The sequence below is a fragment of the Molossus molossus genome, unplaced genomic scaffold, assembly GCF_014108415.1.
Source record: "Molossus molossus isolate mMolMol1 unplaced genomic scaffold, mMolMol1.p scaffold_m16_p_1, whole genome shotgun sequence".
NCBI classification, from domain to species: Eukaryota; Metazoa; Chordata; class Mammalia; order Chiroptera; family Molossidae; genus Molossus; species Molossus molossus.
Window position 1 is genome coordinate 185,855,692 of NW_023425344.1, and position 17,556 is coordinate 185,873,247.

Here is a 17,556-nt window from a genome sequence, read left to right on the forward strand (position 1 = left end):
GCCGCACTTCGCGCAGGCTGCCTCGCTGGCGTTGCCCGCGCCCCTGCTCCGCCCCTGCACCTCCTCTCACTCCGCGTTCCCTCCTGCGTGTCCCCAGCCCAGGCTTTGTTCCCCGTGGATATGAACGACGTGAGGACCGTGGGGACTTCATGTGACCAGAGACGGGGAAAGGTTGTAGAAAGGAGCGATAGACCTGAAGGAAGAGCCTTGCTTTGGAGTTTCGCCCTGTTCACAAGAGGATGCTCATCGCGAAGGCACCTATTTTGCCCGTAGAAGCCACCGAGGTCGACAGCTTCCTTCAGTGAGAGGACTTTGTTCTGCGATGGCCCCTACCAGAGACTCACGCAAGGGGGTGTGGCCAGGCCTCTTCATCTTTCCCCCTCACCAGCTTTTCCGGGGGTCATGGTACTTTGTCCACCCAGAATTTTATTCTAGCAAGCGAACAGGTGGACAGTCGGCCTCTGCTCCATCCACAGCGTCTCTTGTGGTCAAAGGGAATTGCTGGCGTGTGCCGCTATGGCCCTGGGCTGTGGCTCTCTTCTGTGCTCATTTTGAAGAGACTGTACTGAAGCAAGAGGTGTCCTACACATGCTTCCCTGTCCAGCGGACTTCTCCCAAACCAGGGACCCGGGGATTTATTGAAGTGTGGAGAAAAACATCAGCACTTACACTCATGTTTTATTTAAAAATTAAACACAAGTTAATATTCAATATAAATGGCTTACAAGTTGATGAATAAACATATACTGGAGATACATTTACAAAAATATTTCACTAATGGAGTACTCAATAAAAAATGCTGGTGTCCATTGCTCTAGACAAATGGTAAGGTGTACGGTGCCCTGGGCTAAAAAGGTCTGGCTAGGGGAGGGGCTGCCGGATCCTAGGCAGGAACTCCCTGCAGTCAGCCATCTGCATCTAAGAGCGGGGTCCATCCCCCACCTAGAATTGTGAGAAGGCTCCTCTTACAGATTGCTTCGAACCCGAATGACCCAGTTCATGTGGATTGAGTTTGCCCACTTATGGGCTGACATGTGAGCAATTGTATTATTGCATTATTTATAAGAACAACAAAAAAAGAGTCCTTAGCCCCTCACTACATACCTTGTCTTTATGAAGAATGGGGCTCTGCATCGCAGGTGGAATTTGAGATTCTCCATGCCTCACTGACTGTGTCTCATTACCATCTCTTATCAGACATCCTGGTCTATCAGGAAAATATCATGAATTTTTTAAGAGAGTGAACACGTGTAATGCAATAGAACACAATCCTTCCAAAGGAGTTGTTATAAAGAGCTTTATTCCTTGTAAGAAAATCCCTAAATACATATTTATATTATGTATTAGAAGTCTCTAAATGCATATTTAGATGACAAGTTATAGGTTTAGCTGTCCCAGAGTACTTATTTTAAAATGTTACAAGGAATTAGGGAAACTCCCAGAGACACATCATAGTCTCCACAACTCCAAAGCCAAGGAAAGTGTTCTGAGAAGTGGCTGACCTCTTGGGCACAGGGGACTATTTGGCACTGTTTTCATTGTCTTTTTAAAATTGGATTCGAAATTAAGTGAATAGAACAAATTCAGTGCCCATCGTACAGGCAGAGAACCTCCCAAGTCATGCTTAGCTTAAATGCACATTTAATAAATCAGATAGTCCCAGTTAAAATAAATTAAAATACCTAACACATCGATTCCCTGTTCCCCCTTCTGTGCCCAGACCACGTAACAGAATGTCCCTCTTTGCATGCATCTGTTCTAGACATATCCGCTGGGGCTGCGTTGTTCCTTGGTATAGCTCTCACCCACGCACCCAGCATGCTAGTCACAGACATCACCAGGTTTGTCAATGTCACCTTGTTCGTGTGTTTAGTCAGTTGGTCCCTAAAGCAAAGCACTGTTTTTCTGTACACCCCCGTGAAAGGGGGCATCCGTGAGAGAAGGGTGAACGGAGGTGGGCTGGCCTCCGGAACAGGCTCCTGCTGCCATTGATATTCCCCATCACTTCTTAGTTTTCAGAGATTTTCAAATATCTGGCTGTTTTCAGGTGTATGCTGGATATTTTATAAGGTGGCCTCAAGTGTCCAGAATACTTATTTCAATTGTAAAAGAAAAAGGGTAGTTTGACTTAAGGGAAGAGTGTATGGAATCCTAGAATATGGAGCTAAAAGGCATCATTTAATCCAGTCCCTTCTCGTTTGAAAGATGAGCATATTGGGGATACCCAGAGGAGTCTTACTTTCTGAACATTAGACCCACAGCTAGCGGGGGAACAGGACAAAAGGAACCCTGGCCCTGTGTTCTCTCCACATGTCGCTGCATTGCCTTTCAATAAGCCACATATCAGTCCTTCACCACACACGTCTTTCTGCAAAATGTCACCTTCTGTGTAAAGTGCTGAGAGGTCTCTGCCTCAGACACGATGGAGAGCGGTGTTATGAAAGCCAAAGCCATGCTTTCCAGAGAAGGTGCTAAGGCAGGACTTAGCAGCTCCGGTGCAGAGATCTTCCTGGTTCCTTTCGCAGAGTAGGAGGTATTTCTGCCTGGTGTGCCCAGAGCAGGCAGCTGGAAAACACAAGGTGTGGGAAGGTTTGATGCTGAATACCAAGGACATCCGTTGGATACCAGGAATGGGTTTGGGGGCCCTGTGGACCACCTGACATTGAATGCAGTATTGTATGTGGAGGTGCATGTTACTAGGGAGAGGATCAAAAGCTTTCTCAAGAGGTCTGTGATCCCCCACCCCAGAAGTTAAAGAACTACTTGAGTTGAACTTTGAGTGTGATTCATGGACAGCCAGGATGGCGGGTGAGGCTACCAGCGTGGTCCAGGTTGCAGCTTCTCAATACAACAGGGCTCTGCAAGTGGCGTTTTCCTCCTATATCTAGAAGTGATGGAGGGGACGGAGGCTGTGATGAGATCTGGGGTGAGAAACCAGGAACGGACTATTGGGAAGAAACAGGGAAAGAGAGCAGGTGGCCGTCTGCCCCACAAACCCAGCCCAGTGTTCTGCCTTGCCTGGAAATTTGGTTTAGACCAAAACCTGGAATTCTACCAAGTGGGAAATCCATCTGATTTAAGTCCTCCTTTTGTTCTCTCTACTCTCCCACGTTTTAAAAAACCTGCTAGGTGCATGGTTGTAGGAGGCCAAGGGTGGGGAGGGGATTGACCGCAGAAACGCTGGAGAGAACTTGTGGGGATGATGGAAATGCTCTTGGACTTGACTGTGGTGGGCATTGAACAGCACTCTGAAAATAGATATATTTTATTGTATATAAATTATACTCCACTATAGCTGACTTAAGGGAAAAACCTAAGATTGAATTGTCTGTTGTTCGCCCCAGCTGATCGTTGCTTTTTGTGAAGGCCACTGGTGCCCTTGCTGAGCGCATACATACAGACACCTCTGTCACTCCATCCTTTCCTGGCTTCCTCCCCTGCTGGCTCTCAGTTCAAGGTCTGGTGCACCACGTGCTCTCCGCGCTCCTTCCCGAGTTCCCCACAGCGGCACGTGGACGGCAAAGAAGTCCCGTCCGCGGTGGTAAGGAGGAGGCCCCCGAGCAAAGGGAGCACTTCCTGTTGCCCAGTCACATGGAAAACTGTCTCCCTTGCGTTGTTGGCTGGAACCGTGCAAGGGTATTTTCTTGATTCACCAAAAAGTAGATTTGAAGTCATGTGACTCGTGTTCAAGTCCCAGGTTTGACATGTAATTTGGGCAAATGACTTCACTTCTCTGAGCTCCACGTTATATCTTTAAATGGAAATAAGGAAATAAGTCTTATCTCCCACCTCTTTAGGAGATATATATGGAGACGCCTCCGCAGATTATAAAGCTCTACACAATTGTTGTTTTTATAAGGTATAATTATCTTATAATAAAGTTTCTTTTATTTAAAAAAGTTGAGGTTTTAACAAAAAGTGATCTCCATTATTGAACTTTAACAAGAAAAGTTATTTTAAATATTTTTAAGATATTTCTTAAAACTTCTGAAATACTTTTATTATGTGATTATGGGGTCAAACATGGAAAAGTATTTTAAGTTATAAACAGCAAATTATCTTTAATAAATTTCTTTATTTTGGCATATTTTGGAGATCTTGATGTCATGACCATTAGTAGTTTTAATTCAGCCTGCTCGAGAACAGATATTTTAATTTCTGTTCAGTGATTGTGTTTACCAACATCAAATAATATTTATTCAATGGCAATATGAACATTTTTGCATTTTTAAATGAGCGTATTTACAGTTGAAATCACCCTCAAGGGTGTTTTTTGTTTGTTTTAGTAGGTGATTTTATGACCTCATTATTTTCTACATTCATATTTACCTTCTCCTTTGTAATTTATTTAAAAAGAAAAAGCAAAGCTCATACCACGGCAGATAAGTACCCAGAATCATTATCATTTCCTGTTTCAAAGTTAAAGTGATTTTTGAAAAGAAATCTGTGCTTTTTCAACTTTGTTCAGTATTTAAAACAATGTCAAATGTTTGCCAAGCTGGAAAGTAAAATATTAGGAGAAAATTTAATTTCCAAGTTCCAAAAGGTCAGGTTGAGGCAAATGAGGAAGATAAATTTAATTAATTTCTTTTAAATAAAAATGACTTAAGTGCCCTTTAGGGAAAAAAACCATTTCAACAAATGTGTTCTAAACGGAAGTGACAATTTCTATCGCTTTAGGAACAGATAAAAAAAAAAAAAGTAAATCAGCAATGCTAAGCCCCACATAATAATCCACAGTGAGTCAGTAGAGGTTATGACAACAGAGGCCTGAAGGGTACAAATCAGCTATTAAAATGTCTGAGTTCATTATGTGCACAAAAGCTTTGTATCCTACTGAGAGAACAGGGCTAGGAATGGTACTTAGGGTCTGTCTGTATTTCATGTTCAGAGAAGAGTCCAATTTTAAGTAGTAACTGCACGTCTCTAAGTTTTCAGTTTTATTTCATGAACTAAAACAAATAGCCCCACTCCACAAAGAGGCAGAATCAAATGTCACTGGTTTGATCTATTTCAAAACATCTTGCTTTATCACAGAAACTACTTCTGATAACTCTTTTTCAGAAAGATGGCACAGGCGGGGAATCAAGAGCCCGTGCAAGTCCCATGCTGTGGCCGGAAATTCTGACAGGCCATTCACAAGCCTGGAAGCAATTGCAGGTGAAGCAGCAAGGGAGAGCGATCCCCAAACACCTGTTGGAAATAGGAGCGCTCATCAAAAAGGCCCAGAGAGCAGTGCTGCTTACCAAGCTCATTCCCTATAGATGTTCTCTTTGGCTATGAGTCTCTGACACCCCAGTGATTGTGGCAACCACTGCTTCATAGGACAAAGGAACAAATGAGCAAAAGCATGTTGCTGCTGAACTCGTGCCCTAAGTAATGCCAGACCCGTGGCACAGACAGTGGACAATATCTAGTTTAAGTCATCATAGATTTTTCTCATGCACTCAGAGAGCATTTATTTTTAATTATATATACTAGGATTCGTGCTGGCAAGATTCAAATATGAACCAAAGGCTGTGAATCTCTGCCTTCTTAGACTTTTAGAGTATGTTTTCGCATACACTTTATGCACTTATGGTCTAGTTTTGGTAACTGAGTTCTTGCCCATTAGGGTTCCTTACAGTGAAGCATTTTGTTTGTTTGTTTGTTTCCTGAATGTAGCTTAATTTCTAAGGTAGTTTCACAACTTGTTATTTTGATGTCTCTTGGTTTTATTCCTGGTACCAGGAATTTCTTTATTCCACAGATGTGTATTGAACACCTTTTGCTAAGTAATTATCTGGGGCAACAGATAGATTGCTATCCATGAAGATTACCCAGCAAGAAAGCAATGAGATATTTTGAGATGGGGCTTTGAAGATGCCTCACAGAGAGAGTTCACCATTCCTGTGCGCGCGCGCGCACACACACACACACACACACACAGGTTTTTATTCTATTATTTACACACAGGACATGCTGAGGATTATATATATGATTTGTATTCACCTCAGTCACCTAATATGCCACCCTTTTATTTATATTTTTTGATTGCTGAAGGTTTTTCATTACAGAGTGACTTTATTTATTTATGTATTTATTTATTTTATTGATTCTAGAAAAAGGGGGAAATATATAGAGAGAATGAGAGAGAGACATTGATCTGTTGTTCCACCTACCTATTCATTCATTGGTTGATTCATTTATGTGCCCCAGCCAGGAATGAACCTGCAATCTTGGCATATCAGTAAGATGTTGCAACCAACTGGGCTACCTGGCCAGGGATAGAGTGCCCGTTATTTGTTTGTTTATTTATTTATTTATTTATTTATTTATTTATTTATTTATTTGTAATTTATCTTTATTGTTGAAAGTATTACAGATGTCCCTCCTTTTTTCTCCCATTGACCCCCCCTCTTCCCCAGTCCCCCAGCCCCCTCCCCCACCTTCATTGCACTATTGTCCGTGTCCACTGGTTGTGCATATATGCATAAAGTTATTTGGTTTACCTGTTCCTGTGCCCCCTCCCTCCTTCCCCCTGAGATTTGTCAGTCTATTCCCTACTTCCATTAAGAGTGACCCATTTCAAAATTCAGATGCTGCCTCGGCCAGGTGGCTCACTTGGTTGGACCATCGTCCCATATACCAAAAGTTTGCGGATTTGGTTCCCCAGTCAGGGCACATACCTAGATTGGGAATTTGATCCCTGGTCAGGCATGTACGGGAGGCAACTGCTCGCGGGTTCTCTCACATCTCTCTCTCTCTCTCTCTCTCTCTCTCTCTCTCTCTCTCCCTCTTTCTCTAAAAATAAAAACAAACAAACAAAAAAAACCCAAAACATCCTCGGGTAAGGAGTAAAAAAGTAGGAATAAAATAAAATGCCGATGCTATCTGAACAAATCACCTCTGCATTTTATTCCTACTACAGTAGGGTGGTGTGGTGACTAAGTGGTTTTGAGCCCAAACTCTGGAGTCAGAACGCCTCAGTTTGAATCTTGGCTGCCCTACTCATGCACTGTGTGACTAGACTTCTTTTCTGGATCTTATGAGCATCAGTTGACCTACCTGTGAAATGAGAATGACGATAATATTGTGAGTTTGTGTAAGGACTGATGGAGAGGATACAGTTGAAAACATCCTGGAGCCTGGCATGTATAGTAAGCACTCAGGAACTGTTGGTTGTTATTATTATTAGCAGCAGCAGCATTATTAGTGATCCGCAAACACCTCAGTTGGAGGACAGCTGTTGGTCGGGCAGCTGGAAAGGCACTAAAGAACCCCTGAACAGACTGCTTTCCCTGCTCACCCCATATTGAGAAAATATTTGACTCAGTAGTTAAAATTGTTAAATTTGTAGCAATGTCTGGATTCAGTGTTTTTTTATTATAATATTTTACTTTTTTTTTTTTTTAATTCTCAGAAAACCAAACTACATTAATATTTTGAACCAGTTAGGGTTAGGGTTCGGGTTAGCATCCACTATGCACAATTGCTTAGTGATGGCAGCAGAGTGGGGAGCACCAGAGGCAGGGTTCTCTGCTCTCCATGTCCCCTGTCACTGGTCCTCTCCAGTGCACCTGCACATGTCGGGAACATGGAAGACAAATCCCTCCGGGAGTCAAACATTCTGCACGGGCTCCAGAGTTCCAGGCCAGGCCTGGGAGTGGTTCTCCCCTATTTCACCAGCCCTCCACACTTCCCTACACCGTGACCTCCGCACTAACAAGGACAAAGCAGTTGCTCTGGCATTGGGAATAACTGGTAAGAATTTCAGAGACGAGGAGGAGGAACATGCCAGTCCAAAGCGGATTTACCATGAGGTTAATGAGCGTAAGTTTCAAGAATCATTACTTGCCTTTCAAGGCTCTGGGAGAGATCCTAGTAATGGGCTCAGATAGTGATACATTTTCATAAAATTGGCAAAGGGCAGACATTTTATTGATTTTTAAAAGGGGAACTTTATATTATATAGCTTCAGTTCAGTCAACACCCCCCTCCCAAAGTGGTCCTCCACCCCGTGGTGATGATGATGAGTAATCGCTAATGTTATTGTTATGAGCTTTTTGGGCGCCAGGCACACTGATAAGTGCTTTACCTATGATCCCATATAATCCTGTTGTTCCTTAGGGCCTCACTAACAGTGAAGATATAACACTAGCAGCCTGAGAACTGAGGTTTTGAGGTCGCAAATTCTGGGAACCATGACCTGATTCCCCAAATAAAAAAAATTAAGTTTCCTTGTAACAGTATTTTTTAATCCTCACCCAAGGATATGTTTTTATTGATTTTAGAGAGAGAGGAAGGAAGAGAAAGAGAAGCATTGCCATGAGAGAGAAACATTGATTGGTTGCCTCTGGTATGTGCCCCGACTGAGGATAGAACCCTAAACCTAGGTATGTGCCCTGACGGGGAATCAAACCTGCAACCTTTCAGTGCACAGGATGACACGCCGACCAACCGAGCCACCCGGCCAGGGCCTTATAATATTATTTCTGACCATAGGGTCTGTAGTTCTCCATGATGTTCATGGGCAATGCAGAGTTGCATGAACTTAGATAAGGAAAAATATATCTTCATTTTCACTAATCTCTAGCTGAAATGTAACATCCCTTTCATTATGAATGCAGGATCCAAATCTCAGTAGGATTAGCAGTTCTTGTGATTTTGCTATCAATAGAAATGACAAATGTTTTCATAATGCATACAGTTGTGGCAGGAATCTGGAAATATTATTTATGCAAAATATTGCTTTAGAGTTTAGTAATTATTAGACCTGCTGCTAGAATTTTTTAAATGTTTTAACAAAGAAACACATTTGTTACAGCAATGCAATTATTTAAAAATATCTCGATAAGTGTGTTTCAGGATAATTGGTTTACTTTGTTATCCTACCCTTTGGTTATATGAACTTGATAAGACTATTCTGAGAAGAGTGCGTAGATTTCACCAGACTGCTAATAGAGGCACTGGCACAAAAGGAAAAGATGCAGGATCTTTGTACACTTCCACTTCTAGTAATGATGAGGGACCAGAGACTACACTTCTGAACCCTCAAACAACTAAAAAACTAACAAAATGTATGAAACAACAGTTTTAAGATATTAGACAGTAGGTCAGCTAAGACAATGAGGCCTATGAAAAGCCAAAAATGAGGCAAGCCCTATGATTGCCTCCGCTTACTGCCTCAAGAGTTTCCAGGAAGGGGGACCTCAAATGGATCCCAGTATGTCCCCTGAACTTCGGAGATGGAATTGAGAATTCGGGGAGGCCAAAGACGTGGTGCTCGGCTTTGCCGAGTTGGAAGGGTACCTCCAAAAGCAGCCCTACTTTGGAGCAGTGGTTGCCAGGGTGGTCAGCTGAATTGCCAAAGGAACATTCCCATTAAACAGGAAGGAGTATGATAAGTTGGCCATTAACGACAGGCCCAGCAGTGGGCACGGAGGAGTCAGAGGGTTTGATGAGGACCTCTGGACTCCTCAGGTGCTACACATGGTGTCTAGTTGTCATGAGTCAGTCCAGATGGTGAGCAGGGTTACACTGGGGCGTCCAAAGTACGAGAAACATACAGGCTGGATGGTGGGGAACTCATGGTCAACTACTGAGCACAGGCTAGTCAGACCACACCAGTCAACCTGACCAACCATTATTCCAACCTGGAGGGCCAGGGTTTCCTGACTGGATGTGACCATGAAGTCACTATTGAAGCTGATGCCTTTTTGCCTGTGGGTGAAACCCTGATTCCTACAGAAGTTGTTCCAGTGCAAGAAACTGCATTTGACCCGAGGAAGCCAGGAGAGCTTGGGAATACTGCAGGAGTTCCACATCAGTGGCTTTAACCACGCTTTCTGTCTGAAGGGACCGAAGGAAAAGCATTTCTGTGTGCAGGTCCGTCATGCTGAAAGCAGGTGGGTACTAGAAGTGTACCCCACCCAGCCCAGGCAAACTTCCTGGACCAACACTGAAGGGCAAGAGTGGATCAGTCTCTCCCAAGCACCCTAGTTTCTGCCCCGAGCCCCAGAACGGGCCTGATGCAGTTAATCATCCCCACTTCCCTCCTGTGCTCGGAGGCCTGGTGAGAAGTATGGCCACTCCACTTGGTTCAAGCTTTCTGTGGCTGATGGGACTGTGAAGACATTCCTGCTCCAGGGCCAGGTTTGGAGCCTTTTCAGCAGCCTGGCTCCTATTCAGAGACGAGGTGAAAATTTAGAGGCTTTAAAAGGGATCCTGAGAATTAAAATTATACAAATGGTAGCTGTCATTATAACCAGTTTGAATATTGATCTCTTTTCCAGTGACTGGCTCCAGGCTGTGTTCTCTGTGTAGTTACAAGGATCCAACCACCATTCATCATCCAAGCCCTAATCCTAGCCCAGAAATAGTACCTGACCCCTGTTTTGTTGGCTCCATCTCTCCAGCCTGCCTCTTTCTTTTCTAGTTTTTATCCCTCCTGTCTTTGAGCCTACTCTCTCATTGCTTTTCTTTTTTTCTCCTTCTCTACTTCAAACTACCTTGCCCTTGAGCATCACTTTGGAGTTTTCAGAGGTCACATTAATTCATTCAACATGCTGGCCGATGGACCTCTCTACTTTGATAAGTCAGATTGATAAGTGAGGGAGCTGAAACTTAAAGAAGGTAAATGACCCACCTAAAGGCACACAGTTAGGAACAGTTTTAGCCAGGACTTGAGGTCGGGTCATGTGAAATAAAGTCCCCTTCTTTGCTTCCTCTTCTGTCTGTCAGAGCATTCCTAGGGTCACTCATGTGCACAATGGGCCCTGAGCCTTATCCAATAGATCCCGCCTTTCTTCCCAGGTTCACTTTTATAAAAGCATTAGTCTGCGGCTGATTAAATGTCTCTGAGCCTTTGAAGTGGTGTGACTTAAAGTATAAGAAAGAATCTGTAATTTGATTCTCTGCCTTTGAAGTTCACTGAAAAAGCCCAGCCTGGCCAAGGTGTGGAAGAAAGGAAGTCACTGGAGTTAGGAGCTGTGTCAGTGTGAAGAGAAGGCCTTATCTGAGGATCACACATTGCACCTAGAACATGTTGTGTTATGTAGATGAGACTGGGGCTCCCTCTTTTTCTGAAGAATTGAATCATTGCTGATGGGTTTGTGTTGGTGGTTTTTAAAGAAGTGTATCTTTTATATACTAGCAATCAGTTGAAATTAAAGGGAAAAACAAACAAACAAACAAAAGAAACACTGCACCTTCAAAACCAATACATAGGATGTGATTATCAGAATTTTGGACACTACAGAAGAAAAGATTAGTGAATTTGAAGACATGACAATGGAAAATAACAACAAATACATAAACAAACATCAGTGAAGTGTATGAAAATCTCAAGCACCTTATGTATTTGTTATTGCAGTTCTCAAAATGGAGAGGAGCATAGAAAAATATTTGAGGAAATAAATGGTGAAAATTTATAAATTTTATTGAAAATATAAACCTAGAAATCCAAAAAAATATTTTTTAAAAATTAATAATCCCAGGCACAAGATTATAAAGAAAACTATACCATGGTATATACCATAATCAAATTGCCAAAACCAGTAATAAAAAGAAAAGGTAGCCAAAGAACAAAATGACACAGCTCCTATAGAGGAAAAGTTAAGAATGACTGCAGATTTCTTATTGGAAACAATGCAAGGCAGAAGACAGAAGAGCAAGATCTTTAAAGTACTAAAAGAGCAAAATTGTCAACCTAGAATTATACCCAGCAGGAATATTTCTAAAAAAAAAAAAAACAAAAAAAAAAAAACAAGAACAATAACAACAAAAAATAAAGACTTTTTCAAGTAGACAAAAACTGAAATCTAAATCTACACAAATACATGAAGAGCACTGGAAATGGTAAACATTAGGCATATTATTGAAATACTTTTTCTTATTTTAAAAATCTCTAAAATATAATTGATTGTTTAAAGCAGAAATAATATCAACATATTGAGGGCTTTTAACATATACATAGTATTAAAATATATGATAAGAAAACAAAAGAATGGGAGAAGAGAAATAGAATTATCTGTTGTACTGAAGTAGCATATTATTACTTGAAGTTAGATAATACTCTAAATATGTATATACTACAAGTCCAAAGCAGCCACTATGAAAAAATGAGGTATAGTTAGTAAGTCAACAAAAATATAAACTAGAATAATTTTTAAATTAATTTAAATAAAAGGAGAGCAAGAAAAAAAGTATCTCTTAGTCTGCTCAAGATGCCATAACAAAAAACCATAGATGAGGTGGCTTAAACAACAGAAATTTATTTCTGACAGTCTGGAGGCTGGGAATTTCAAGATCAAGGTGCTGGCCAATTCATTTCCTGCTGAGAGCTTGCTTTCTAGCTTGAGGATGGCCATACCTTCGCTACACCCTCACATGTCTTTTCCTTGGTGTGTGCATACGGAGAGAGGGAAGGAGATCCCTCTCCCTTCTTATTCTTAAGGGACTCCATCATGAGGACCCCCAGCCTCCTGACTCAATGTAACTCTAAATATCTCCCAAAGGCCCCATTTAAAAATGTCATTACATTATAGGTCAAGGCTTCAATACATGAATTTGAGAGGGAACACGTTCAGTCCATAACAAAGGAAAAAAGGAAAACAAAGAAAGAGATGGGATACATATACAACAAAGAACAGCATGATAGATTTATATCAGAGAGATGTAACTTAAAACCACAATGAGGCCCTGGCTGGTTTGGCTCAGTGGTTAGAGCGTCTGCCCATGGTCCAGAGAGACCTGGGTTCAGTTCCCCCTAAGAGCACGAATCTCAGTTGCAGTTTGTCCCTGACCCTGGTTGGAGTTGTGTGGGTGGCAGTCGTTCGATGTGTCTCCTTCACATTGACGTTTCTCTCTCTTCCTCCCTTTTTCTCTCCCTCCCTATCTGAAGATAAATGCAAAAAAAAAAAAAAAAAAAAAAAAAAGTCCTCGGGTGAGGATAAAAAAATAAATAAATAAAACACGATGAGATATCACCTTCCATGTGCCAGAATGGTTGCCATCAAAAAATTAACCAAAAACAAATGTTGGCCTGGATGTGGAGAAAAGACAACCCTTGTGCATTTTTGATGGGAATACAGACTGGTATTTCCACTGTGGAAAACAGTATGGAGTTTCCTCAAAAAATTAAAAACGATACTGCCTTTTGACCTCAGAGATCCCGCTTCTAGGAATATATTCTAAGAATTCCAAAACACTAATTCTACAGAATATGCACCACCATGGTCATTGCAGCATTATTTACAAGATCTGGAAACAAACCAAGTGTCTATCAGTAGATGAGTGGATAAAAAAGCTGTGGTGCATTTATACAATGGAATACTATGTGGATGTAAAAAAAAAAGGAAATCTTACCTTTTAGACAGCATGGATTGACCTGGAGATTATTATGCTAAGTGAAATAAGCCAGTCAGAGAAAGACAAATACCATATGATATCACTTATATGTAGAATCTAATGAACAAAATAAACTGAGGAATAAAATATAAACAGAGAAATGGATGCGTGTAACAGACTGATGGCTGTCGGGGGTGGGGGTGGGGGGTGAGGACTGGGTAAAAGAAGGTGAAGGAATTAGCCAAAAAACATATATACATAACCATAGACACAGAAAAGAGTGTGGTGATAGCCAGATGGAAAAAGGGTGGGGTAGGTGGAAGTGGGTAAAGGGGGGTAAAAGGGATGGAAAGAGAATTTGCTTGCGGTCATGGGGGTATGATGCAGTGTGCAGATGATGTTTTATTAAGTTGTACACTTGAAACTTGGATGGTTTTGTGAACCAATGTCACCCAAATAAATACAATTATTTAAGAAAAGAACAGCATGGTAGATTTAAATATCATGATATCAGTAATTACATTAAATATAAATGGTTTAAACACTGAATTAAGAATGAGAGATTGTCAGACTGAATAAATAAGCAAGATATAAGATATACCGCCTGTAAGAAACTCACTTAAACATAAAGAAATAAATTGGTTAAAAGTAAAATGATATAAACATCATACCATGCCTGGCCAGTATGGCTCAGTGGTTGAGCATCGACCCATGCACCAAGAGGTTGCTGGTTTGATTCCCAGTCAGGGCACATGCCCAGGTTGTGGGCTCAATCCCCAGTGGGGGGCATGCAGGAGGCGGCCATTCGATGTTCTCTCTCATTGATGTTTCTATCTCCCCCCTTCCCTTCCTCTCTCTCTAAAATCAATAAAGAAAAAAAAAATAATGCATGATAAACCAATTAAAAGCTGAGTAGCTATGTTGATCATAGAAAAAGAATATGACCAGAAATAAAGAGTATGATTTTATCATGACAAAGAGGTCAACACATCAAGAGAACATAATCCTAAATACAGGGTGGAGCAAAAGTAAGTTTACAGTTGTTTGTATGTAAAATAATACAATAATTATTAAATAATACAAGAATAAACTGTTTTGTGTACTCACAACTGTAACCTACTTTTGCCCCACCCTGTACTTCTGAGCTGAAAAACTGAGCTTTCAAGTGCATAAAACAAAACTGATGTAAGAGGAGAATTAGACAAAGCCACAGTCATAGCTGGAGATTTCAAAAATCCTCTCAACAAACAAAAGAAAATATACATTAAATAAAGATATAAAAGACTTAACCGTGTCAACCAATTTGACCTGGTTGACATTTATGGAAAAATCAACCTAATAACAGAAGGGTACATGTTGTTTTCAAGTGCTCATGGAATATTTACCAAGATAGACAACATTTTGATCCAAAAACAAGCTTCTTTAATATAAAAAGGATTCTAAACATGCGAAGTATGTCCCCTAGCACAGTGGAATCAAGTTAGACCTCAGTAACAGAAAGACACCTGGCAAATCCCTAAATATGTGGAAACTAAACGAACATCTAAATAACTCGCGTGTCAGAGAAGAAATCAAAGGAAATTCAGGATGTATTTCGATCTGAATGAAAATGAAAGTATGACAAATAAAAATGTGTAGGATGCTGCTTTCACAGTGATTAGGAATGAAGAATGGTCTTAAATCAATGGCCTGAGCTTCCACCGAAAGAAACTAAGGGGGACAGCAGCAATTTAAACCAAAGTAAGCAAAAGAAAGGGAATAACCAAAAACAACTGAAAAATAAAAAATCTATAATGAAGACTATTAATTAAAATATGACAGGCAGCCCCTCAGGTAATCCCCATTGATTCCCACCTTCCTGTGTTCAAGCCTTTGTGTCATTCCTTCCCCTTAGGTGTGGGTGAGACCTGTGACTTGTTTCTAACCAATTAAATACAGTAAAGGTGACAGGATGTCTCTCCTGTAATGAGATTATATCATGTGGCAATGATGATGGGATGCAACTCTCATCATAATGTTACATTATGTAAAACTTGGTCGTAGCAGTCTTGAGCCAGAGACTTGTCATAGGCTCGATGGAGTAAGTGGCCATGTGGGAGAAACCTATGTGGCAAGGACATATAGACGGCCTCCAGGAATTTCTGATAGCTCTATGACCCAAGAGCAGCCTTCAGCCAACGCCAGCAGAAAGGTAGTCCCCTCCGTCAAACCTTGTCAAGGAAATGAATTCTGCCAACAACCTGAATATGCTCGGAGTCATATTCTTTCCATTTGAGCCTCCAGATGAAAACACAGCCCAGCCACTCCTTGATTGCAGCCTTAGGATGTATTTTGTAGATTGTGTCAGTAAGACTTGCAGTTGGATTGGATACAGTTGAAGGAGGGTTTGAGAGAGGGAAGAATCAAGAAGGATCTAGCTTGATTTGACATTGAGTGCTTGGTGATTTGCTAAACCAGGAAAGACCATGTATTAACAGATGGGATGATGAGCAAGGGAATCAGAATTCTGTTTTGACTATGCTAAGATTGAGATACCTGTGATATCTGCAAGGAGAAATATTTAAATTTTAAAACTTGTAAAAATAAAAACAAAACAAAACCTCCTAAACCATCAGTGGATTTTATTTTCCTCCTTTTCCCCCTACAGCCTTCCACTTAAATCAATACTAGATCACAGTAACAATTTCTGATGAAAACTCTGTTATAAAGGATTCCACCTCCGTGGCAATACCAGATATAACTAGCTGAGGGAAAATGTGGAATGGTGAAGAATATACTGTATTTGATCCTTCTATTTCAGTTTCCTAAATAACACATGAATTTATGAAATAAAATCCATACCTAAAAATCAATTCCACTAACTCCTCTATTGACCTTTTAAGCTCTCTAAATCCCTATTCAAATCCACAAGTTAGAGAATTTTAAAATCTTACACAGCGACTAAGAAAAACGTCTGTTTTTTAGGTTTTATTAAGACATATTTAGAGAGGTGAAAGTCTTCTTGGTAGCTATCTTATAGCTGTGTCTTTCTCATTTGCAACCAATGGACACTCAACTAAGAAGAGGAATTCTCCTCCTGTGAATTCTGAGAACTTATTTAGAAATTACGCAGAATCTAATTTTTATACCCAGGGAGCTTGGTAGGAAGGAGCCAGGCTCATTACTGCTTATCAGAAATTACCTTTCATCTCAAGTCCTTTTTTACCCTGAAAGGCCAATTCTGATAAGAAGTGAAGATCTGAGTCAACGAGGGGAAAATCGTTGCAAGCGGTGATCAATGCGGCCCAGTTAGCCAGGCTTATTCAGAGCTGCCAGAAATGTTCTTGTCAATGACCAAAACTTACAAAATAACAAGTACCCTACTCTAAATGTGCTTTGAAATTACTAAAGTGAAATTATATCTCTGCTATGATTAAAATTACATCATGGTTTTCTGTGCCTCAGGACAAAGGAGCAAAGACATGGAAAATAGGTGACTTGTGAGCAGTAGGTGGTTATGGGCTTTTTCCTTCCTTTTCCAGCCTGTTTTGTGGGTAATATTGTGAGGGGGAGAGGGGAGCATTAAAATGTACTGCAAAATTCTTTTTTTTTTTTTTCCCTCACCCGAGGACATTTTTCCATTTTTTGTACAGGTAGAGTGGGAGGGAAAGAGAGGAAGAGAAAGAGAGAAACATCGATGTGAAAGGGACACATCGAGTGGCTGCCACCCGCACGACCCAACCAGGGCTGGGGACAAACTGCAATCGAGGTACATGCCCTTAGCGGGAACCGAGCCCGGGTCTCTCAGGACTGCAGGCCGACGCTCTAACCGCTGAGCCAAACCGGCCAGGGCCAACATTCTTTTTCTTTAAATGTTTCTTTGATTTTGTTTTTGTTTTTTTTAGAAAGAGAGAGAGAAAGGGAGAGAGAGAAACATCGATTATCTGCTTCCTGCATGCTCCCTACTAGGGGTCAAGCCTGCAACTTGGGCATGTACCCTCACTGGGAATTGGACCAGGACCTCAGTCCATGGAACAGCACTCAATCCACTGAGCCACACTGGCCGGGCCATATTTTTTATTTAACCAAAATAGAATCACCAAACTGTGTAAACAACAAATTTCAATATGGATAAATGTTATTTTTTAGTAAATGTTGCAAATACCTATCTAAAACGTTTGGTACCAATGATTATCTTAACACAGTGGAGAAGACATAATGATCTAGAAACTGATTCAGCCAAATTTG

General features: G+C 41.0%; 1 pseudogene; it reads left to right on the forward strand.

Annotated features, from left to right (window-relative positions):
- Positions 1–10,305, forward strand: part of LOC118621745 — a 58,073-nt pseudogene extending 47,768 nt beyond the window's left edge.
- The last annotated feature ends 7,251 nt before the right edge of the window (positions 10,306–17,556 follow it).